This window comes from Leopardus geoffroyi, chromosome A3 (assembly GCF_018350155.1).
Source record: "Leopardus geoffroyi isolate Oge1 chromosome A3, O.geoffroyi_Oge1_pat1.0, whole genome shotgun sequence".
NCBI classification, from domain to species: domain Eukaryota; kingdom Metazoa; phylum Chordata; class Mammalia; order Carnivora; family Felidae; genus Leopardus; species Leopardus geoffroyi.
The window spans coordinates 84,164,051-84,189,453 of NC_059336.1; the positions used below are offsets into that span (position 1 = coordinate 84,164,051).

Below are 25,403 nucleotides of genomic sequence, written 5' to 3' on the forward strand. Positions count from 1 at the left end.
GGAGATAGATGTAAACCTCTTGATTTGGTGCTTTGTAGCATAGGCAATAGAAAGTCAGATAAGAAAGATGCCTTGGTTGATCTTTCCATATCAAGGAAAGGGTATAAATTAAACTATTTCAATGTGATGTGGATCAGAACACTCTCCCTGAAGTGAGAGAAGACACAGAGAACAACTACACATCACTCTGATTGGGGTGCAGAGGAAGAAAAAATATTTAGTTATCCCAGTTCACCAAAAGGTAGTGGAATGGGTTTGGGTTCACCTGAAAATAACTAGTGTCCCTTATGTCAACTCTTCTTCCTTCCCCTCCATTCAAGTTAGGTCTGTAAATTCTGAAAAATCTCCAGGGATGCAGATAACAAAAACTTCCTCTTAGTAACCCTCTAAGCCCATCTCAGGGCTTAATAACCCTTAAGTAAGGATGTTTTCCCTCTAGAGCAAACCTAAATCATTATGCTGCACGTTAATTCCATTTCCTCTCTTCTCTCTAGTGAGGAGAAAAAACAGCTGTTTACCATCTTCCCGAGAGTAGAATTGAAGACACTGAACAGAGAGGCACCAAATCACTCAGACTTCCATCATTTAGGCAAAATAGCATCGATATGTCGGTAGTTTTCAAGGTGGTTCTTTGACCATTGGCATCAGCATCTCCTGGAACCTGCTAGACATGTAGATTCTCAGGGCCCACACCAGACCTACTGAATCAGAAACTCTGAGTGTGGGTCCACCAGTAATTGGTGTTCTAATAAGCCTTCCAAGGGATTTTCATGCTCCCTGAAGTTTGAGAACGGCTGATACGGTAGCCATTTTGACAGATGTGGGTGATTATTATTAATAGTAATCTTAATTCATAAGACATGTGATATAACAATGCATATATTTCTGTATTTATTTATGTCAGACTTTCTGGCTGGCAGTAGTTCAAAGATTTCTGTGTAATCTAACAGATGTATATGAAGGTACCCTCTGTCTAGGTGCAAAGGTTTGCAACTGATAGTTTGTTTCACCTATCTGGGTTTAAATAATGAAACGCTACCTCAACTTATGGTCTCAACTTATGAAAGTAAGAGAAAATATAGGTGGGAAAATAGAATGTAATGAGAAAGGAAAACCCTCTGAACAGATAACCATTATTCCCTTTTTTGTGTTCTCTCTCGGACTTTTATTTTTTATGAAAACAGATGTGTTTTCCCAAATGGGGTCATACTATGCATATGGTCTTCCCACCTGCATTTTTAAGGTAAGAATATGGCACGAATGCCAATAAGACAAAATACACACACACACACACACACACACACACAGAGTCATTTTTAATAATTGTGTGACCAATTGCCTATTGACAGCAGTTTTTCTTTTTAACCATTATAGAAAACTGAAATTCTGTTAAGCACTGAATAAAGTGGAGATAAACATCAATATCCTTAGACTCGTGTGGCCAGGCCCTCACTGTTCTGTACCAGTTTTATGAAAGTTAGAAAACCAGGTGTTATCTGGGCTTCCATTTCATTATAAGATCTTCCATTTCATGAGGGGTTTCCTTCAGGTTTTCTTTGGGCTTGTAATTAGATATGACTGGAAAGACTTTCCTTAGGGAATAATAATATGTGGTACATTCTACATACTGGCAGATCCTAAAGAATGTGTTTTGAAAGTTTTTTCAATTGATATGTAAGTTGATTTATTGGTATCTTTCCCTTGACTGGCGGTGACTGCAAATATATCATTTCAGAAAGATTATTTAGGTTTAGCATGAGTTGATAGCTGTGAGATATGGAAAAACTAACTAGACCAGTTTATACTTGTGAGATATGGCAAAACCAACCAGTTTATAGCTGTGAGATATGGCAGAAGCAGCTGGAGAGCATGAGAATTGCATCACTGACTTCGGCTTCATGAGTATGTGATTGGTGCCATCTTTTTTTTTTTAATGTTTATTTATTTTATTTTTGAGACAGAGAGAGAGAGTGAGCATGAGCAAGGGAGGGGCAGAGAAAGAGGGAGGCAGAGAATCCCAAGCAGGCCCTGCACTGTTGCAGAGCCTGACGCGGGGCTCAAATTGACGAAGATCAATTTGCAAGATGGTGGCCTGCACCTAAATCAAGAGTTGGATGCTTAACTGACTGAGCCACCCAGGTGTCCCTTATTGGCACCATCTTTAATGATTTCAGTTGCAGTACAACCTGTGAAGAAGAGTTATGGCCTGAGAGAAGTTTGGAGACTCTCCTGAACTTTCTAAATACTGTTGCTACAGTACATGTGCAGCTGGTAACACCCCCATTTTGATCCTTATCCTTTACAGAAATTTTCTTGATACTTTGATCGACAAAATGTTCAGCTGTTCTTGTACCACAGCCATACTTTATCTTTCTCTCTAACCCTCATTAGAATTGAGCTGTATTAAAGGACTCCCTCACTGTTTTTCATTCAAGCTTAGCCTTGGGAACTTGGTTATACTAAAGTGAGATTAATGTCTTGAAATGTTACCCAAATCTCCTAGTCAGAGTCCTCGAATAGTCACAGATTGTGTTGCTCAGTCATCATAACCCGTATTCTTGAAGAGGCTGAGAAAACACATCCAGGTTGGAAGACTAGTGACAAGAAAGTTTTCCAATATTCTCATATGGGTGTATGTAGGGAATCTTTGCCAATCGTATGCTTGTGGGCATGGATTATGTCTATGTGGTTCACTGCTGTATAATAATATCTAGTGCAGGGCCTAGCACAGGTAGAGATTCAATGAATACTTGCTGAAAGAGGGAATGAAAGAAAATATTTTCATGACTATTTCAATGGGGCAACTGGGAGTGCTGGTTTAAATGATAGCTGGAAGGGTATATGAGAGAGCTTATGAAAACTTTATAGAAACTTCCACCCAGGTGCCATTTTATTTAATGCTTAAAATGAGCATGTCCGTTAGGAAAAAAAAAAGCTACTAAGAATATTTGTTTTGGGATCTCAACTTAGGTTGTTAAGATGTCCCAAAATATGGCATTTATTTGCTCAAGCCCAGCTTCTAGTAATAAATATTTGCCAAGGTAGATATAGCCTAAATATACAACAGCTTATTTAACAAAATAACTTGCCTAGAATAATCAAGAGTTCTCAAAGAACTATTGGTTATGACTGAGGTAGGCTATTAGGACATGCAACACATCAGATCCTTTTCCGAATCCTTTGAACACTTAAAGATATATTTTTCATGTATTTCACATATTCACATTTTTTGGCTTACATATTCTTCCCTCTTCTGAGCAGAAAAAAAAATCTTCTCCCACCGTTTTATTTCTCTTCTTTCTATGTTGTCACCTTAGGATGTAGAGTGGTTTTTTCTTGGAGTAGAGTAGAAAAAGAGAGATCATATTTTCAAACCGACCCGGTAAGGTGTAATTTTTTTAAAAAAACCAAACATTCTGATAACAAACAGTGCTGTATTTAACAACTATTAATGCATTTAATATTCATATAAGTTGGGTATGACCGTTATTCTCATTTTGTAGGAGACACTGAGGCACAGAGAGATCAAGTAACTTTCCCAAGGTCACACAGCTAGGAAACAAAAGAACTGCGATTCAAGTACAGAGAGTTTGGCTATAGTTCCTGCTCTTACCCATACTATGTTGGATTATCAAGCTTTTCTGGGATTACTGCTCTTACTTAGGTCATCTGAGGTCATTGCCTTCAACCTTGGTATTAGGGTGGAAAGGTTCATGTTTGAGGATCTATGGATTAGGAGGCTGCAACAACTGCCCAGATTTTCTATTTTTCTTATATTAAAAGTGGTGAGCTTAAAAACCTGAAAATTGTAAAAGATAATCATTTCTGAACTGGGGAGGGAGGCTTTTTTTTTTCCTTCACTGTTTAAGTGGGAATTATATGAGGATAAATGAATTTACTGAAAGAAATGTGATGTTTTGTAGCTGAATTCCAATTATGTTTTTTTTTTTTCTAATAAAGGTTAACATTTCAAAGGGATGGTTGGCGACGAAGGCTTGAACTAGAATGATGATGTTTGCAGGTCCCTTTTCTTTTGCTTTTTCCCTTCACCCATCCCTGTAGAAAGTAAAAATGCCAGGAAGAAAAATGGGGAAAGAGATAGTATTAAATATAGTACAGGTGCTATTTTCATAGGTGTTTGAAAGTTTTAGGTTTCTTACTTTTGCATTCTCTATAAAACTTTACTGCCAGTTTTCACATACATATATATATACTACAACAGAGCCCAAGATTTCTGGGGGAAAGGGGTTTTATTCACTTCACTTGTTTTAGGGAGGAGAACATTATGAAAGAGGAGGAAAAAAAGAGTGAGAATCTACTAGGTCAGAATCTTCTTTTTAATGTTTATTTATTTTTGAGTGTGAGAGAGAGCGAAAGAACAGGGAAGGGGCAGAGAGAAGGAGGGACAGAAGATCTGAAGCAGGCTCTGTGCTGACAGCATCGAGTCTGATGTAGGGCTTGAACTCATGAACTGTGAGATCATGACTGAGCCGAAGTTGGACGCTTAACCTAACTAGCCACCCAGGCACTCCCAGAATCTATCTTGGCACTCAACTGAATGAAATTTTTGGAGTGAAGGGGTAGAATTTTCTGATTTTATTATTATTTTTTTATGGTGAATCTTGTTCAACTTTCCTATAGAAAAAAAAAAAAAAAAAAAGATAACTGCCGTGAGTTAGTTTCAGCTTCCCTAAGACCAGAACTTAATTTGGCAGCTCTCTGGAAAATCCCCCATAGAAAAATTTAGTAATTCAATTTTCAACTAAAATTAGTAAAGAAAGATCTCATGAAGTGTTGAAATAGGGTTTCATGTGATTCAACGTGCAGACTTGAATGCTTTGCAAATTAAGGCAGCAAAAAGTTGAAGCCTTTAAACTGTAGTTGATGGATAAAGTCTTCATCCTTAATATGTAATGAATATACGCAAATAATGTGAACCATTTTCTGAATGCTGATTCTCTTTTAAGTGCGGCATGCATGTTAACAAAGACTGTTTCACAGTTTCAAACCAGCCATTGAAATTGGTTTTGCTTCTTTCTCTTACCTTAGTGAAAATATCCTGGGTTTGTATGCAAAATCCCCATATCCTTTTGACTTCTGACTGAGAGTTGACAAATATTGCAAACAAGCAATTAAATCCTGTCCATTAAAACTTTTTGAGGATACTGTTTGTGTACCTAAAACCTTCAAGGGTATGTGAGGGGGGTTAATCAATCCCTCTGTTATGATCTTTATTTTTTCCCTTCACTTTTAAAAAGGAAGTTGACAAGGAATAGAAATGACTACAACCAGCATGATCGTGGACCAAGTTACCTGAATTTCCAACTGGCTAATATTCTGTTGAAGAATCATTTACAAGGGGGAGTCAAAGGCACATGTTAATGGCAGTGTTGAGGAGGAGGTGGTCAGGAATGGGGAAGGGGGGGTGGGTGGAGAGGAGAAGCAACACAAAAAGAGACCACAGTGTCCTACCATGCCTGATGGTGTTTTCAGATTAAGATGGGGGATTAAGGAATTTTACTCAGCAATTTGAGATGCTTTGTTAGGGACTGAGGAGATTTGAGCTGCTTTGTTCTCAAACCACATGTTAGTGAAAAAGCAAACAGGCACTTAATCCTGACAGACAGCAGAACTTGACATCAATTTGCCCCTTGGGAGGTGACCAGGAGTTCTAGCTGACGGGCTAAAATGGCCAGCCCTGGTTTTCCTGGAGCCTAATGCCAACATTCCATCCTAACCTGTATTTCCCAGCTGAGTAGCCATAACATAGATGGTTGAATGACCAAGAGTTTCTAGATATTAGAGACTCTTACATGTTTTCTAAAAAACAAAACAAAAAGCCTTTTAAATGCAAATAATCTATAAGGTACCAAATATTTAAATAGATTTCAAACAGGTCTAGTATTTTGGTCACTCAGTTTTGAAATGAAATACAGAGAGGCTGAGATTCTTTCCTTTTGAAAATAATGGATGGTTTCCTCTAACAATAAAATCGCAAGGCAACATATCAATTTTCGAGCCTATACATGATTGTGAAATAAACATCAATTCTTATGTAGATCTTTGAGGGAAGTTCTACTGAATAACCAATTATATTTTAAGGTCATGTCCTTCAAAGTCACTGAAGTAGGACAAAAGCAAACAAAATGAAAAGGAAAGAAATTAATGGCTTCTTGAATTGGATTTGATACATTAGTAAACTTAAGTGTACCCAGTCATACAGTCTGGCACATAATCTGAAACTGTGGTGTAAAGGCTAATTTTGCCATCTTGAGTTTAAGCCACCCTCAATTCGTTGACCTAAAATGCACTTTTAGTAGGCTCTTGATTTACTAAACTTTGGCATATGTAGGGAAACCATTTGAAAATCAGAATTGAAGCAGAAAATTCATAAAGCATATTTCAGAACAAATCTTATTACATTATAAAGATTTTCTGGTTGAATATTCAGCTAATCAATAGCTCCTGTACTCTGGTAGGATATAAAAATCTGCTACGTCTTAACAACGAAGAAACAAGTTTTGTCACCCGTGCAAGGTTGTTTCATTTTTGCACTGTTTACTCCTCTGCTCCCACAGCTCCTACCCACTGCCCACCCCACAGGAAACTCAGGAAAACCTACGTCTTCATTAACCAACTACTAACTACTAAACCCACCTCTCCACTAACACTGTAGGTGTTTTTCTCCATTCTGCTATGAATTCAAAAATTTATTCTTACGTAGACATGGAATTATTATTCAAATAGTCTTTTTCTTAGGAATGGTGAGACCCTCTATTATGTTTAAGTAGCACCAAACTCATTTTCAAATGATCATGAACACATGATGATAGAACTTCTTGCAGAAGGAAGTTAATATCACTTCAGAGCACCAAATTTGGTTGTTTACAATTTTGAAACCTTAATTTGAAGGAATGATGTCTGCGCATTGGCCAATGGAATAAACACATAAAGGTGTTTGTATGCTTAGTTGCTAGTTCTGAAGGAGAGAGGCCATTTCCACTACCCTGTATGTCCTTAATTATTTATTACAAACACCAGTAGGAGAGAAATTCAAAATTTAAAATACTTCAGGGGGATGCATATTCATTCATTTCATTTAAAACAATATATGCTAGCCTTTAGATGGCCTTTGAGTTCTCTGTTTTTATGAACGTTTACCAGGCATATTATAAGGATCAAATGCAGGGTGAACTAAAATCAGAAACATGGTATTCATTCATTTAACTCTGGTACAGTAGAGCAAATTCAGGGTGACTCAAGGGACACAATGTCTTGTAAAACATATGTACTTAATATAAGGGTCATAAAACTTATTAAATTAAAAGCTAGGTTAAAAATAGGAAGAAAATTTATGCTGCTGTCTAAAATAGCAATAATTTCCCTTTGGCCTTTCTCTTTTCAAGTAATATGGATTCTGGTCAGGAGGGGGGAAGAAAAGCCAACTTATGAAATCTTCATTTTTGTAGGACCAAATGCAAATCTCTTTTAACTGCAGCATGTATTGTAATGGACAAGTGATATGGCTGAAAATAGAGGGGAAGGGAGATAAGATGTTAAATGTTGAAAGTGCACTTGTGTCTAGGTTTCAAGGTGACATTGTCCCTGAGCCTGAACAACAAACCCTGTTAGTGTTAGCAGGTGTCCGGGAAGAATAAAGGGTTATGAGCGCAATAGAATCAACAGCTTTTCCATGGTCCTGCTCTTTTCTGGCCATGGGGCAGCAGTACAGTGAAGGAGCATGGAACATAGATGATCTATGGTTACTCAGTTGGGGTGCAGCAAAGCATCCTGAATAAAACCTTCCATCTTTGTTCAAGCAACGTCTGGGTTGTACAAAGTCTATGAGACCAGAAAACTTGAAGTCAAGAATGACCTTCTGTTTGCACCTCATGCTGCCACTGGTAGGCCACACTGGGGTAGAAAATGACATAGATGGGGTAGAGATAACCCTGACAAACAACTTCAGGGGTTTGGGATTGAGGGTGCCCTAAACCTTTTAAGCACCTGTATCGCCTTTTAATCCACACAGGTGAAATATATTGAGTTTGCTCAGTGTTTAACCTCAATATGATAGCTGTTTTCCTAGTGGGCACTCCTAGATACAGCACATTGGGAATTTGAAAACAAAATAAATATCAATTTTCTTCTACCGAATTCACACCGGGATTCATTTGGAATTTTATCTTCACACAAAAGTCTTGTTGAGAAGGAACCATGCTTTGGGGCATGTATCTGTTTGCTCTTAGACCCATTCCTGCTCTTTCCTTGCTGTTTCATAGTCTAGGGGGCTCAGCCCTGCAAAGTACATTGCCATCTAGCTTCTACAAAGGTTCTGCAAAAGGACCCTCTGAGTAGGGTGGATGAGAGAGCTGGAATAGTCCACCCTCTGCCCCCACGTGCTTTGGAGGTGGTTCTGGCAATAGCTGGGTCTCCTCTGAGGTCCTGGAACCTGTCCCCTTCCTTCTGTCCCTTCCATCTAGGGATGGCAGTGGATTCCTGCTATTACCAAACTCTTGGTGGCTTCCATTTGACCTTTCAGTTCTTTCAACACCTTTGTAACTAGTTCCCTAGTTTAAATCCCTCTGTTGACTATCTGGTGGTGATTCTATTTTCCTGAGTAGATCCTGACAATTACAACAAACAACTGTTTTTTTCCTTATAGGTTCTGGGTTCAAAAGGTAAGTGATTCTTTTTGAAGTTTTTTTTTGGGGGGGGGTCTTTATTTGTTGACCAATGGGTAGTCTGCCAGGTCCCAGTGATCACTTTGACAATTGTCATTCTCATTGGTAGAAGTGGAGCAAACATGTTGGAAGCAAAATGAGGAACTAAGAACCTCTAGGAACCTTATAACATGGATATTTTAGGGGTACAAGAGAAGGCACATTGAAGGGGACATGTGGACCTATTGTTGACCTTGGCTAACTCTCCTGAGCTGGATAGCACTGAAAATGAAGGCTACCTATGTCCCTTGAAAAAGTCTCTTAATCCCTACAATACATTTTTCATTTGTCCTTGAATCTTTTTTTTTTTTTTTAATTCTGCAGGTTAAGTATCCTGCCAGTGTAAAAATAGCCTCATTTGAACTAAAATGGGCAACACACACCTGCACACTCAGAGGCTCCTCTAACTTCCTCCAATCAATAAAGAAAAGCTCAAAATCACAACCAGATTCTCTCACTCTTTTTGTTCCCCCTCTTTCTCTATTTGGTCACACTCCTAACAGAAGTAAAAGTTGGTTTCCGTGATAAACTTCATAGGCTGCTATCTGAAATGAGTTTGCCCAAAATAGTTCTAACTGCTGGGGGAGAAAAATACCGAAACCCCAAACCAAACAGATTTGACATTCAAAATACCTTCTTGAAGACGGACATTTGCAGGGACCTTGGGAATATAGTATATAGGGATTTTAATCCTGTTTCTCCAGTGACAGCTGGGTCTGGACCAAACAGTTTTGCCACTAACATTGTCATTGGGTGGGATGAGTGGAGCTAGGGGAGACCATTATTTTTGCTTTTAACTTCAGAGCCTTTGGGCATCCATTCACCATTCACGGAACTCACACTGGCCTGAACTGTATTTTCACTGGGCTCTCAGTAAGGCTTGGGAAAGCTTGAAAATGGAATGCTTATTTTTTTTTGAAGTCTTTCTTTTGAACCCACTAATTTTATGAAATTTAAGCACATTGTTCATTGTGTAATTATAGATGAAATATTAGAGAAGTGGACTAATTATACACAATGCACTCAAGCCCAATTAAACTAGCATCTGTGGTGAATGTAAGGGTATTCTCTTTCACTAATAAGAAATACTTTCTGAACAACAGAGAATAAAATCGTTAAATTGGATATGCTGTGGAGATTATAAATATCCTATTAGCATATAAAATGAGGGTTAACCTTATTTAATCACTGCATGCCAGATCATCAAAAGTCATATTGAACCCCTGTAATGTTACTGTATCTGTTCTGGAAAATAATAATAAAAAACCCACTATTAATAAACATAGCTCATAGATGCTATTCTTGTGTACTAAATTAAACTGTTGGAGAAACTCAAGTATTCCCTTAATTGCTTAACAAAATGGCAAAACTACTTTTATCTATTCATTGCGATATTATGTCTGAATCAGATATCTGTCATCCCAGTGGCCAGAAAGGTGTGCAAGGTAGGCAAATTAGCCTACTTCAAAATAAGTAAAATATATAGTCGCTTCTAGCGAGCACCACAAGTGACCTTTTGAAAATGTAAATTAAGTGATTGCACACACGAGGGGTGTGTTCAAAATGAAAATGTATGTGCTTGAGACATAGCGCTACCATTGCTTCAGGTATTAATTGGCAGACTATGAACCCAGGGATATTTGTGTTTTAATCTGGGTCACAGGACGTTCCGTGACTTCTGCTTTGGTGATAAATCATCAGATTGCTCCGCCCAGAGCAACCTCTGTAGTTCAGCAAGAACCAGGAGTTATCCAAATTTAAGCTACAGCTTATTAGAACTATCGGTTGTGCGTAGTAACCAGAAAATCATGGGGCGTCTGGGTGGCTCAGTCTGCTGAGTGTCCCAGTCTTGATTTGGGCTCAGGTCGTGATCTCGTGGTTTGTGGCATCAAGCTGTGTGCTGAGAGCACGGAGCCTATTTGGGATTCTCTCTCTCTGCCCTTCCTCTGCTCTCTCTCTCCCTTTCTCTGCCTCTCTCAAGTAAATAAATAAACATTTAAAAAGCAAGAAATTCATGACAGCAGAATTGAAGGCAGTATGGGTCACTGCCTACCACTCGCATGGGTTGTAACTTTCACAGTTGAAGGATAGAAATCAGTGAACAGGGATGGACACCTTGGGAGCAGGTCCTTGCTGGGACAGAAAGAGCTGAAATCCATCTTCCTTTCTCGTCCTTCCTTCCCTGTGTTTTTCCTCTTCCCTTCCTTCCCTCTCTTCCTTCCAAAGACTTCTTGTTTATATCCCTCTCAAGATCTGAAGACTGTTTGCCTTTGATTCTTGTGAAAATCATAAGGAGCCTGGAATATAAGCATATTTATAAATATTGAGAATGATTGTGGCTATTACATTATATTCCTAATTAGGTGCATTTATTATTTTTTTTAATCATGTATACTTTTTTTTTTTTTTTAAGCGGGGCCCTGTCCTGCTTACTCTACCTGCTTACTCTGCCTGTAACTCTGCCTATGTCTTCTCCCTGAGAAAACAAGTTCAGCCCAAACTTCCGTGTAAAGCTCAGATGGAATTCCTAAAAAACTGAGAAGAAACTGGAGGTAAGGGGTCTGCAGGGGGCAGGGCAGCACATCCTGTAATGTCCCTCCCGACAGGGACAGAACCCAGAAGCCCAGAAAGGTCTGCATGGGAAGTTGAAATTTGAAAAAGCAGAACAAAACCAGAAATCCAATGTGGTTGGATCACATTGTGTTTCAGGGTGCCTATGCAAAGAAAGCCAGGTGTATGTGCAAGAGAAACTATAGGGAACTCCTTTTGTGTCCTCGGGACCAAAGTCGGCTGGCCGAGGAAGGAGCTTTTCTTTCGGTTCAGTGCCATGCACTGGTGCAGTTTTTCTCCAGGTTCCTTGGCTTCTAAGGCCACTTGCACAATAAAAAAATATATATGTATTTATCTAGAAAAATATTCTCTGGCTCCTTTCTGCTACATAGAGGGCAATATAGAGTGAATAACAGCTACTTTGGCCCTTTTTGAGCAAACGGAGTAAGAATTTCAGCTTTTATTTTTGTTCCTCTTAAACCCAATGAAAAGGTGCTCTGCCTTTCAGGGGCCATTTTTACAATTCATTGGCAGTGCTGGGTGAATTAAAGCCGGTCCTGTGCCTACACGTTTTAGGTGAGGTTGGGGGTCTGTCATGATAATATCACTTTAAATTGACCTTTTTCCTTCTTTTCTTTTTTTCTCTCTTCAGGTCCAGCTTGCATAGCAATGTAGCCAGACCTCAGCCTCATCACATTATGGGTAAATGGTTTGGTTGTGGCACAGGATCGTTTTGACTTCAGAAAAGCAGTAGTCAGTGTCTAGAAGGGGGCGGGGGGAAGCTCTTTATTGAGAAGATCAAAAGGGACTTAAAGGCAAAAACTGACTTTCACCGCAACAGGACTGAGGACCAGGCCTCCAGTGTCCTTATTGTAATTCATTGCTTGTTTCTAGGCCCCATGATAGAATTCTTCCATAACAGACAGAGGACTTTGTGAAATTGTAAATGAGTATGACTTCAAGCACTCTGTGGAAATATATTCTCCCCCTATAGCCCATACATTATTTCTGCTTAGTTATGGTGGCTCACATTTCCCGTAACTATCAGAGAGAACTTAATTCAACTCACACCACATCACTTTAAAATTGTGCAGCTCTCTTAATCAACCTTTGTATCAGCCACAAATGTGCAGTATGACCTAATTTGAAAATGTCTCAAAGTGCTGACTCAAACTGTTAGTGAATAAAGGCTAGTCATTACCATTATGACACTAATGTGATGCAATATAAAATCGAGGGGCATCAGCTGAACATTAGTTTGCAAAAATATTAGTGATTGAAGCCATTTTCTGTTCATATTTTATTTATACTTACATGTATGTATATATACATACATATGCATATATTTATTTTTTGTTTTTCTGAAACAGCTTTGCAACACAATTTTCAAGTATAGAGGAAGGAAGCCACGTTTTTAACACGGACAAAGCTGCTAGATTAAAGGTAGATCATGTGTACATCATGAGCTCCCCTCTATAAGATGAAGACAGATCATTGCTGAATTCTTATTTGAATATTTATATACATATAAGCATTAACATATGAAAATTATCTTCTTCCCTGTACTTTGGAGCCAGATTCTAAGATTTCCAACAGCTCTGGTCCTACTTATTCCTTACTACTTTGTATCACTCACAAATTCTCTGACTTTTACGTTTTGTAATAACAAGGACTTGAATTGGTTCCTTTTATGGACTCTCTTTCCCATTCCTTTACTTGACCAAAAAAAAAATTGGGATAGAAATACTCTTAATAAATATTGTCATTAATTACTTTTGAACAAAATAAAGTAGGATATAGGGCTGGAAATTATTTAGCCTCACCCCTCTTGATAATACTTTAAGGAAGGCAACCTAAACTATCTCTTTTCTTCTAGCGTTTAGCTGGTTTTAAAGAAAAGCCCATGTGCTTATTTAATACTTAAACATCCTAGAGCTAGTATTGGTTTCAGTCTGTAAACTGATCATTAATAGTTGAAAAGAAATCAGCACGAATCTTTCCTAAGTTAGAGAAATTGTCCCAGCGATCACTCAGAATTTCCACTCTGCATCCCAGTTTGGGTCTCTTGAATTCTGAAAAATCTGAGCAGAAAGTTATGCGTTACTGATCAAGTACTCCTGATTTTATTTATTTAACAGTGAGAACAAGCCAAGCACATAAACACAAAGGAGATAGGTTATTCTTTAAAATTTTCAAGGATAAGGAGTTTTGGCTATCAAGAAATTATTTAACCTGGTAGAGTGGCGAAACACACACTCTCTTCGTAATATATCACTACCAGCAATTGGTAGAAAATACAACTAAATTAGAATGCTGACAAGCTTAGTTTATCCACTTTTTAGAAAAACAGGTCAAGCCTTCAAGCAAGATGTGTAGAAATTCGCTACTATGTGATGACTTTAGTATTTCAGTCCTTTTTACATTATGTAATATGTGGTTTGGGCTGTTTTTATGACCTATGTTTTATTTCCACATTAAGATAATCCAGATTTTAAAAAAGTAAGTTAGAAAGATCTCAAAGCAGACTTGCCAAAACCAGCATTCAGAAGCGCGGGTGCTTTCAAGCACACACACACACACACACACACACACACACACACACATGCATGCAGGCACACTTTCAATTTACCTAAAAAGGAGGAGCGCCTTTTTTTTTTTTTTTAAACTAAAATACAATTGTTCTTCCTTTTAGGTTCCAGGGGAAAAAGGGACGTGGGTGTGATCGCTGTAAATGGATTGCCAGCCTCTTAACAGTTCATCATTCTTAAATGATAGAGGTAGAGCAGTACCCTCTGAGAAAAATCTTTCCTGTGGATTTGACTTTGTCCACGCTAGGACAAATTGCGTGCAAAGTTGGAATAATTCTGAGATGTAAGACACCTCCATGACTGTCCTTGGCATACTGAGGAGCTGACAGTCCTCTCTGGAAGATGAGGCGAGAATGGCCCCTGCCCTCTTAATTGATGATTTACTGTGCTCTCCCCTGGGGCCACAACTGATGATCTGTAAGCTTGTTGAATTTTGAAGCAAATACTAAATATAATCAATATATAAAAATAAAAAAAAGAGAGAGAAAAAATGCAATGAAAATTTATGACCTTAACATTCCTTCAGGGTCAAGCAATTTATCAAATTCTCTCACTTTCTGGTTTCAATTACACAGCCATTGTGGAAGGAACTTATTTTAGCAGGTTCATTTGCCTCAGTGGGGAATACAGGACTTTGGCCTAATGCTTCACCTTTAGTGCAGGCCATTTGAGCCTTAGAACAAATACCAATCATCACTCTTTGGGAAAAAAGAATCTGCATCGGCGTGGCCTATTGGAATGGGGTTTCTGTCAAGGTAAACGGTTGTCGGCAATGACTGTGGTAGAGTGGCGATAAATCCCATTTTATTGCTGAAAAATTCCAGCTTCTCTCCATGCCTGACAGCTCCCCACATTCTCATACCCATTTGGGCAATTTCTGTGCTATGTCCATCTGGTTCTCATTACCTCTCAACCTGCCTGCGTCTGATCCAGAAAAAGTGCAGGTCAGAAACAAGGGAAAAGAACTGAGGTGATGGACAAAACAGAAAGCAGGGGGGTGGCCCTTGGGGGTCGGGGTGGAGGTGAGAGAACAACAGAGAAGTGAGGATCCCAGCTTAGCCTTGGACCAGTTGCTGTAAGGGGCCATTTAGATACATTACAGAATGATAATGACGGAGCCCCAGTCAGGAAGCCAGAGGAACCTGTATTTTTAAATTCAGGTTTTAAAAAGCACCTGTTTTAAGGTGGTGGAGGGAGAGAGGATGTGGTGGGTGGACAGGGCAGATTAAGAGAAGCAGAGAAGCAGGCCCATGGCCTCTACTAAGGGCACTGTGTCGTGGAGTGGAGGACCTAGTCTAGAAGGAAAAAAAGCATCAAGGAGCTTGGATCGCCATACTCACAGTTGGCATGCTTCTAAATATGGGGATAAAATCCTGCTGAAGATTCAATTTTTGTTCAAGAGTATACTTTTTTGAAGAAGGAAACTCCAGGGCCTTCTATGGCGTTGTCTCCCTTCATTTTTTTTTTTTATGAGAAAATTAATATTTAGATGGACTTGTCCTCATCACTGCCTTTAGGATAGAGTCATTCATGGAATGACAGGACTAGCACTGAGTCACTTGGGTATTGATAACCCTACACACAATCACTTTCAGAATTGCTGTGCCTTTATGCTTTCAGAAAGTTGGCCTCATTCTCTGAAGCTCAAGTCCTGTTGATCATAATTGCTTCTGACTTAAAATTACCTATAGTCACCATAAGATGCCTCCTGGGGACAAAAGAGAAATAAATACCGTAAATATCTGACAATAGGTATTAACAATAAACCCACTTAAAGATTAACTGACATTAGACTAAGACGAAGCTGCATATCTATATATGAATAAATATAAAATGTACTTATTGTGCTGGGATAATTATAATTAATACTAAAATAAAATTTATGGCCAATATACTGAAGTATAAATGATGAAGATCTGCGAACTTTTAATCAAGGAAAAATAGAATTAGCTGAACGGTGAGATGGATTGTAGTTATTTCACCACCTGTTCCAAAAGCAAATTCTACATGCAAATATCTTAAAACCAAGTTGGTGGTGTTTTCTGAAACACGTTGGAAAGATGGCTATGGGTTGAAGACCGTCTACTGTGCTAGGTGTGTTTGGACAGACAATACCTCTTAGGCACCTTCTGCATCTCAGAGGTGCAGGGTGCATTCCAGGTCCTCAAAATGCACTTTCTGGATAGTGAGACCCCTAAGTGTGGCCATGAATAATCTCGGTTTTATTGGCTGAATTCTAATATCAAAATTACATTAAAATTTTAGTGGCTGAGCTGGACCTTGTAGACCAGAAACACTGGCTTCCAAAATTTGAGATTTAATTTCTAAAATTTTAAGCCATGCATGCTCAGAAGAAAGTCTATAAAATGTACCTGAAGTTGGAAGTGAACGCCACGTGGGACATTTAAGTGGAGAAAGAGATTGTTTTTAAACAAGATTTTAAATTCAAGTAACTAGCTAATTTGGTCTGAAGTCAATTACAGGTGATCAAAGATGGAAGTTTGTTATTTGGCAGCTTTCAAATGAATAGCTTTAGTCAACAAATACAATTCAAAAACATTTTCATGTGTACGTATTAAAAGGCATAAACCTTTGGCTAGTACCACGTAGCCATTGAAATGGCCATAACAAACGGCACCTTTAATTTGCCAAGTAATTTCAGATTCTTAGTCAAAAAGAATCTCTCTTGCTTGAACTTTACTTCTCTGGACTGTACATATATCAGAGATGTGATCATTGAAACTCTAAAAGATTATTTGTTTCTTTTAGTAGCATAGCAGAAAATTAATGGCGTGGGGGAGGGGGAAGTGACAACTTAAGTTGATGCTTGATAGCTGTTTACTTATAAATGTGTGTCCAGATTTCAGTGTCCTGTAAAAGAAAGGGAAAATAAAGAAACCAAAGCATTCATGTGGCTTTTATGCAACTTAGGACACATGGAAGAAAGTGCTTAGAAGGCTAGTGAAATATTTACTAAACAAATCATTTACATTAAACTTTTGTATATGCAAAACCCAGAGCACCTACAAAAAGAGAAACAACTTTAGCCATAAGGAATATTTCGGCATCAAAATGGTTAATAGTATTATAGCTTCAAAAGAGCCTATTGGCTCACCCTCAAGGATGCCCTGCAGTTGTTGTGAAAGTCATCAGATGAAGCTAGCCTTCTCAGCTAGCCTTTAGATTTGTCTGCTAACAGTAAAAATACTATAATAAATCGGTAACATATGTTGCCAGGCAAGGAAAAGTGATATAAATAAAGAGACTAGGAGACCCAAACCAAGTACAATGTGAAAAGAATTTAACTTTCAATCTATGCATTGGCTAATTATCATTTGAAAAGTAATTTGAAAGTGTTACAGTTATTTGCTTATATTCTTCCTCATTTTTCTTTTTTTCTCTTCAGATTGCATTCTTACCCAAATACTCTTCGTGATTGCCTGCTTTGCGGCTTTGGGGTAAGTCCCAGTTTTCCACAACCTTAAGGAAAAAAAAAATGCATAACATAAAAGATGCCAAAAAGACTTATGTGTCCTGATGTGCGGGTTTTGTGAAATATACATGGGTTTGTTTTTTTTTTTGGGGGGGGGGTGGCGGGAACGATGTTGGTAATGAAATAAAGAGAAGGGGTTTGTTTCTGCAAGGATCAAGAGTGTGTGAAAGTGTGCATTGCAAACGAGGCTCCCATCAAGAAAGCCACCTCTGGAATGGAAATGACAAAGCTTGGAACACACACAATCAATTATTTTCACTAGCATTTAAAATATAGAAAACAAAATCTGCTTTGGGAATTGACTGAATATTTTATTTAGCTTTTTTATTGAGACATCCTTTGAAAAATGGCATAATATAAATAGTTTTACAAAGCAACAATATAATCAATCTCTAAACTAGAATATAAATCAAGGATTTCATTAACTGCTAGTAGCCAGTTTAAATTGTAGTCTTGTCCATAATGTCTATCTATCTATGTATGTCCAAGTTATATTAAAAACCTTTAAATGGCTTTGTAATATCAGCTACATCTAGCTATTATAATAATTAATGGTACTGTTTTATAAATCAATACATGTATTCTTGATAAATTCATATCCAGTTAATGGTGTAATTTAAATAAAAAATTAATGTAATAAAGGACATACAGAAACAGGCAGGAAATCTTTAAAGGTTAAGAGACAGATTTGTCTAAATTCATTTTTAAGCCGTTTTGAAAAAGTTTATACTTAAAATCAGCTGAGATTTACCTTGTTTCTGTAAAACTAATTTTGCTGTGTCTGTTGGTATCCAGTAATGAATCTGTGAATTATTTTCTTTTTTAACTGTTAAGTTTTAATTACATACTTATGATACTATGAGATATGTTACTACCGTTATACTCTTTTGCAATTATTGAATATTCTTTAAAAAAATAGAACAAAACTAAAAATCTCAAGCCAGTAATTTATTTTTAATACATGAATGAAATGTAAATGCTCTCTCTCTATTTTTTATATCTATAAGCGAACGGTTCTGAGAATCTCCAAAGCTATATACAAATTTTATTTAAGGTGAAAAAGGACTGATTAGCTCAATAAATTTGCACGCGCAAAAGCGCAGCGTTTTTACTGCTTTCACTGAATGAACATCCTAGGAATTTGAGAAAGAAAAGAAAAATGCTTTGAAGAGTCTGAAATGTATTTTAACGCTGCACACGGGTGGAGAAACATGTTACAAAGAGAAGAGTGTATTATTGTTCTGATTTAAAAAATACATACCAAAGGCATCTTAAGGAATAACAGGATCTAGAAAAACAACTGGATGTTGTATGTTATCAAATACAATCTAAAATCTTTCCAAATAAAATTTCATTTGGTTTATAGAGTAAGCATTTTACACAAGATATCTTTCAGAATTATGCAGACCAGTCTGCCCTGCCATTCTCCGTGACATGGTGCAGAAATGTTACTTTAATCCACTGAGCTTTTTCTGACATTTTTCTTAACATTGCTGAGCCTTATTTAGAGCAGCAAAGGAGACGTGTGCAGTTTCCTTTGACACTGATGGGTGTTTCAAAATGTTACGAGAGAGAGAGAGAGAGAGAGAGAGAGAAAGACAGAGACAGAGACAGAGTCGGAGAGAGAGCGCGAGAGAGAAAAGATTTGCTGCCAGTCACTTTATCAATAGAGCTACAGGAGCAATTACTATTTGTTAAAAGTTTACATTTCAAATGAAGCTAAATTTTAAAGAAGGCTCATCCTTTTAAAAGCCTGCTGCTTGGAAGAGGGGGGAAGAGAATGCACGGTAGTGATCACATGTTAAAGTGCGCTCAAGTACTGGAACCATTTAAAATGTATTGTGTTTTTAGACGAAGCCTACAGCAAAACCACTCCTAAGAGGCTTAATTTAGGTTTTATAGGAGGAACATAAAAAAGACCAGGTTACAGCAACACGCTGAAATATGGGGTACATTTTAAATATCTTCATTTAGAAACGTATGTTTATTTTCCCTCCTGGGATCACTAACATGTGTCTCGACAGAGAAAGCAAGGACATGCTACATTCTTAAAAATTATCTGTTAAAGGGATCACATTCCAAGACAGGTTTGAGCATTTTTATTACTACCGATAACCTCTTAATTATGTCACTGCCTTCCACTTGTTAATCAGGGACATTCAACATGGTTAACCAGTGAGCTGTTGCCTTTCGTCGACTTCATTATTATTAGGAATTAAAAACTCATTCTATTCCCATCATCATGTTTTTGCATCTATGATTTTAGCACTGCTAGAAACTTACCTGCTTTAAATACAGAACACCTAAGAAAAGGTCTAGATGCCCATAACAATGTTGTTAATTACTTCTAGGTGCAGCTCATGGAAAGCTTTAAGAGATGGATAATTTTACTTTTCCTGTCTTGCCCCCCTCCCCCAGCCCCGCTGCCTCTCCCACATCTCCCACAATTCCTATTTGAACCAATTTTAGGTTCCTTGTGCAGCCACCAGCGTCTGAGATACTCAGAGACTTTTTTCAGAGAGCACGGTGTAAGTGGAGTAAATAAAATCATGTTTCACTGTTGCTTTATCAACCCTCCTAGGTAGTTTTCCTGCCAGCCAACCTGCACTGTTAAGACCCAGAAAATTATGCAATAGTGACTTCTTTGAGGTTCTCTAATCAGATGATGGCCAGTGTTAGGAGGGGAAGGGCCCAAGGCAATGTTGCTGGCACTTAATGCTGGGTTTGGTCATTACTTGTCTGGTAGAGACCAATAAACAGATGATTACTATCCTATAAGGAGCCAATATTTTACATTTATCCTAGTTATATCTTTTCTTTTCAACGTCTTATAACAGAAAGTATTTGTCAAGATCTATGAGGAATAACCTCACAGGCCCCTTAAAAATAAGAATTTTCCTAGCGTGAAATGATGCTTTTTGTGCAATGGTGAGAATGATTTTGGTTTTTATAAGAGCAAAGGTTTGATTACTTTAAAGTAGTTCTCTTTCAGATGTGGACAGTCCCAGACCCCGTCCCCCACTCCCATGTCCCCCTCTCTCCTCTATGACAGGTTCACAGGCTGCAACCAAGGGGTTTTAAAATGCAAATATTTATATTGGAGCTCTGGCAATAACAGAGTCGTTTTGCTTCCTCTGTTAGCCTGTGATAATTGATGCTTCGTACCTGGAACTACGTTTCATTTATCTCTTTACACATGAAGATATTACATAAATAAAAGATAATTTATGGAAAGGAAACAGCCATTTGAAATAATAATCCTAAATTTGACTGTATAATCTTGAAAGGCTTTAAGAGTCAAAGATGCAGATTTCTACAGTTTTAAAGAAAACTTGATCGCACCTGGGAAATTTGTGCGTTTTTGCACACTTCCTGAATTTGAATGCCTGCGTGGATCAAAAACAAAAAAGAGGGATAAAAGGAAGGCAGGAGAGAAAAGGTGTGGATTTCACATGTGCTTTAAACTAATGCATTCGCCCACACGTCCACAGACTTCTTGTTACAATTTTATTGACTTTTTCTTTATATCCAAAAATAATTTCTAAATAGCTAATGCAAATTGCAAAATAGTGAGTCTTCTGAAGGGCCTTTTCTTCCCGGGGATCCTCATCTTAGAATGAACAGAGGTATTCCCAGAACCGGACCCTGATCTCACAACCTCATACAAAGCCAGGCAATTCTTGAGCCAAACAAACAAAGGGTGTGGAAGCGATTTCATCTATTTTGATAATCCTCCTCTTGCACAGGAGCATCTTGCTGTCTTTGTCAAAGTGAATGACAACAATTTGGCTAACTCTCTCTGAGCTGCGCTCAACAGTGACAGGCAAATTATCAGAGGCCCTGCACTTCTTATTATCAGAGGAGAAGCCATCAGGGGGACGCATGGAGGACACCTCTCCCTTGTCACTATTTGTCAGTGGGACAAGGGCCACTGCTATGGGTAGCTGACAGGTAATTTCAACAATAACAATTACTCCTATTACTGGTGTCATAAACAATTCGCCCAAGGCATGACAATAGCAAAGCTTTATAATTCAATGCCATATAAATAAATGCCAGCAGGTAACAAGTAATTTAGCTCCAATCAAGCTTTCACCCCGGCATTAATATTGTTATTGCAAGAAAATAGAAAATTGAAAAAACTCGATATGTTAATGAATTAAGAGAGGTTCAAGGGCTAGACAGAGGGGTTGAAAAAGGGAAACCAAAATTATTATGGGATCATATTTGGTGCCATCCTGAGGGCCAAAGAGCAGCATCATTACTATTAGATAAGAAGGGGGACCAGAAATGCTGTTGCCCTCCACTTCAGACCTGGGAAAAATGTGACATGGCCTTTCAAAATCCCCTTTCTCTGATTTCTGAAGACTGTAAGTAGAAATATGAGAACGTGTCTATAATGCAGCATTTCACTGGTTTTTTTTCTTCCCACCTGAAATATTTCATATGCAGCAGAGGCATGAGTATCAAAGGAACATTTCCGCCTGTTGAAGAAAATTGCATCAGCACCTACTTCCTTTACATTAAGTCTTGTAACAGAAACTGTTTTAACAAGCCTATTTTTATCTTTGGTGAAGGTAATGCCGAAAACCCCTCTTTACTCTCCAGCTGTCCACCTTTTGGAAGTAGACTAGAGGACACGGTCCAATCTTCCTCCATAAAACTTCCCGATGAAACGAATGTGCAATTTCAGTATTTGTCCAGCAAGACAATGTGCCATCATGGTGACAGCAGTAAAAGAATTTGAAAATCTCTAATTAGGAGAGCTGCGGAGCAATTAACGCATGTCAAATTTTACTTCATCAAGTGCCACTCTAATTTTCCTCTAAAAATTAATGGATTTTTTTTTCTTTTGGTATGTGTGTGTGTCCCCTTAAGGCAATGTTGATTCAAATCTGCTCAAGATGCAGTGTTGCACAGCTAAGCATCTTCTTGATTACAATCCGCCACCCTTCTAACTGCGCTCATTCTCACTGCCACGGATACTTTGTCAACAGTCAAATTACACCACGCTGATAACAATGCATAATGGTGTTCCTCCTCTGAGGCCCCTGGCAGGAGATGGGGTTCATAAAAATGTGATGTTTTCTTCTCAACTGTTTCTGAAGGAAGTTTGTATGACCAGGTCATAGTCAGGCGTTAATTTTTTGAAATTAATTTGTTAATTTCAAGAAAGGGAAGATAATGATAGACTATGAAAATACCTCACTGAAAAAAAATCAGAGGAAGAATGAGGAATTGAGAGTATCTGTGGCCAAAGTTTTGCTTAAACACTTTGTTCGGAGACATTTTCAAGAGCACTACTCTTGGTAAAATACCAGAGTTTTTTTTTTTTTTTCTTTACTTATGAGCTATAAACATTGGAAGCCTCTCTTGAACAGACAGTATTTAGATTGTGAGAGAAGTTTGTTTAACTGCCATATTTGCCAGAATCTTCAAAACATCACAGGACACAGAAGATAAATGACTTTTTTTTTTCTTTTTTTTTAGGGTCAGGACTGTATCTTCCAGATAAATGTTGATTCATTTTAACTATTTTTTATCCTACTTGCTTGTTGCCGGTTCGTGTGCTTGTCATCAGCACATATGAGGATTATTTCTCACTGGAAAATGAGAGAAACAGCAATTAGATGATTTTACATTCGGTGTAAAATCATTTAGAGATCAGTCAGATTTCATATTTCTAAAACAATCAGATCCCAAACAAAAATGGGGAAATTAAACAAAATGCTAAATGAATCTCTTTGCAGATTCTTTCAGGGAATGGAGACCATTCACATGGATTGACGTGCCAATTTTCTCATCATGTAAGTATATTTTTGATCGGTTTCTTTAATCAGATTTATTTAGTAAAAAAAAGAAAATCTAAATTCATGGTGTATACGCTTCCTTTTTTCTTTTAATTCACAGGTTGAATGTGGTCTTTTCATTTACCTACAACTAACTCAAAAATCTTACATTTGATATTTTGAGGTTTGTATTTGCAAATATTAAAAAACTCTTCCCTTCCTTATGGCCCCTCCCCAGCATGTTCTGAAGTGGTCTCTTTCAGACAAAAGAGAGTGACATCCCCCTTTCAACTAGCAAATGTTGGATTCCCTAAACCAACTGGGGGTAAACTGGAAGTTTTGCAATTAGATTCACACAAGCTGAATATGTTCATTATCCCCAAACATTCTCCTTCGAACTTTACAAATGTAACACTACTGAGTTTAGAGTTTCCTGTGGCTTGTTTACAAATAAAGGTATCTTGATAAAAACCAAGCCCTGTGTATTTCTGAAAAACAAAAAAACCATGCAACAATCTCATATGAAAACACTACAAAAGGATTGTGAAGGGAAATTTAAAAGGAGAAAACTTGATTATATAATGCAATCCAGCAGTAATCAATTTTACCTTCAATATCTTGCTTTTGTTTTCAAAATGCTAAATAAACAATACATAATGCATCCCTCATCAGCCAAACCATGGAGGCTCTGTGCTCAAATAACAGGAAACATATTCAATTTTCCTAACAGAAGACAGTTCATTAAGCTGTGCCACATCAAATAAAACTTTAATTTCTCCAGCATCAGAGTCGCAATGAAAGCAATTGAAGAAGATGAGCCATATGGTACTTCTATCAGCAAACACATATTGCTCATTCCCCCAAAGTTTTCTAATTCTGCTCCCCAGACCTGTGTAATATAGATAATGTGCTCCGAGAGCAGCAACCATGAGCTATCCAGTGTATGCTTCTAATACTGTATTTAATGGGAAATAATGAATCATAAAAGCCTGGAGAAGACGGCTTTTGCTAACCTAAATCTCAGCTGTAATTTCATTGTTCTGTGCCTAAGATGCTGTTCGCCCTTTCCAAACAACAGCAGTTGAACATAATTATGCTGCTTCAAACCTGGGCTTGGAAAAGCATCCCTAATATAACCAAGTTTCTATTAACTCCTGAAATCCTGAATTTAATGATGCACTGATGCAGACATTGATAGAACCGAGCATGTGTCATTTTAAAACCCAAATAAGCATTTTTCTCCTTCTTCTTTTGGTCAGACTGCTCAATGCATTTATGTTCCCTCCTCCACCCCCTTCTCCACCCCCCCACCCCCATGCAACAGGAGTGGCATGATTAAAAATGAGGAGATTTTCTTGTTATTAGCAAATTTGACATTTGCCTGATGAAATGCACATAAAATGTGAAAGCTACACAGTACTCAGAAGAAATGTCTCTACTCCAGTGCAAGCAACCGAGATGAAATAATTTAGGCAAAGGAAATGTAAAGACCCTCGTACATCTCTACCGCAGAATGCTAGGATTGTATTATAAATGAAAGAACCAAATCTTGCCGAGCTTTTAGGGCAATAGTGTTTTGACACATGTGAAGTGTATAGATAGTGTTTCTTCTCTCACCTTCACCGCTTTGATTATTAACCTAAACGTAATACGTATGCTCGAACGCAGCAATTTCCTTCCGTGTCATGGTCCAGCCTCTCTCTGGCAAGATCCTGGGGCTGGGGCTTAATTCCTCTTTAGAGGAAAAATGTTCCTTTTTCCCCCAAATAGGTCGATGATTTTAGCTCTTCCATTTTTAAAGCTCATCAAATCAATATTTTACCAACACAATGCTAATTTAAAACACTATCAAATAACACTGCGGATACATATTGAAAACATATTTTAATGGTTTTGTTTGTTTTGGCATCGTATGAACCAAGGACGATTAAATTAAAAAGAGACTTTTAAAAGTTAGAGATTGCCTTTTGAAAGCTTATTAAAATCAGCATGTTCCATGCCTGTCTCTGAATTAGCTCTACACACTTGATTGCCATCATTAAAACGAGTTGTTTGGGTGCTGCTCCGTGATGGTTCAAACCCTTCCTCAAAGCCGATTCTTACTAGTTATTAACTTGAAATCTCTTTCCATTGAAATAAAAAAAAAAAAAAGTCATTCTAGCCAGTGGAGGGAACAGTCACCGAAAAGTGAAATAGCATAGCGAGACAGCAACGTTAACCCCCGAAAAGACCAACAGGTAAAATAACTACAGCAACATCT

The 25,403-nt window shown here is 37.9% G+C and overlaps 2 long non-coding RNA genes across 3 annotated transcripts in view; one reads left to right on the forward strand and one right to left on the reverse strand.

The window, feature by feature from the left end:
• Positions 1 to 25,324, forward strand: part of LOC123580877 — a 92,744-nt gene extending 67,420 nt beyond the window's left edge. Inside the window, exons 4-7 of one of the 2 annotated variants that reach the window (XR_006703512.1) lie at positions 8,666 to 8,681; positions 11,137 to 11,275; positions 11,926 to 11,975; positions 17,268 to 25,324. This is a non-coding gene — a long non-coding RNA (uncharacterized LOC123580877). The remainder of the gene's footprint in view (positions 1 to 8,665; positions 8,682 to 11,136; positions 11,276 to 11,925; positions 11,976 to 17,267) is intronic. The other variant, XR_006703513.1, reaches the window with a different exon arrangement.
• LOC123580876 overlaps positions 22,748 to 25,403 on the reverse strand; it is a 599,338-nt gene continuing 596,682 nt past the window's right edge. The window contains exon 11 of the long non-coding RNA XR_006703511.1: positions 22,748 to 22,957. This is a non-coding gene — a long non-coding RNA (uncharacterized LOC123580876). The remainder of the gene's footprint in view (positions 22,958 to 25,403) is intronic.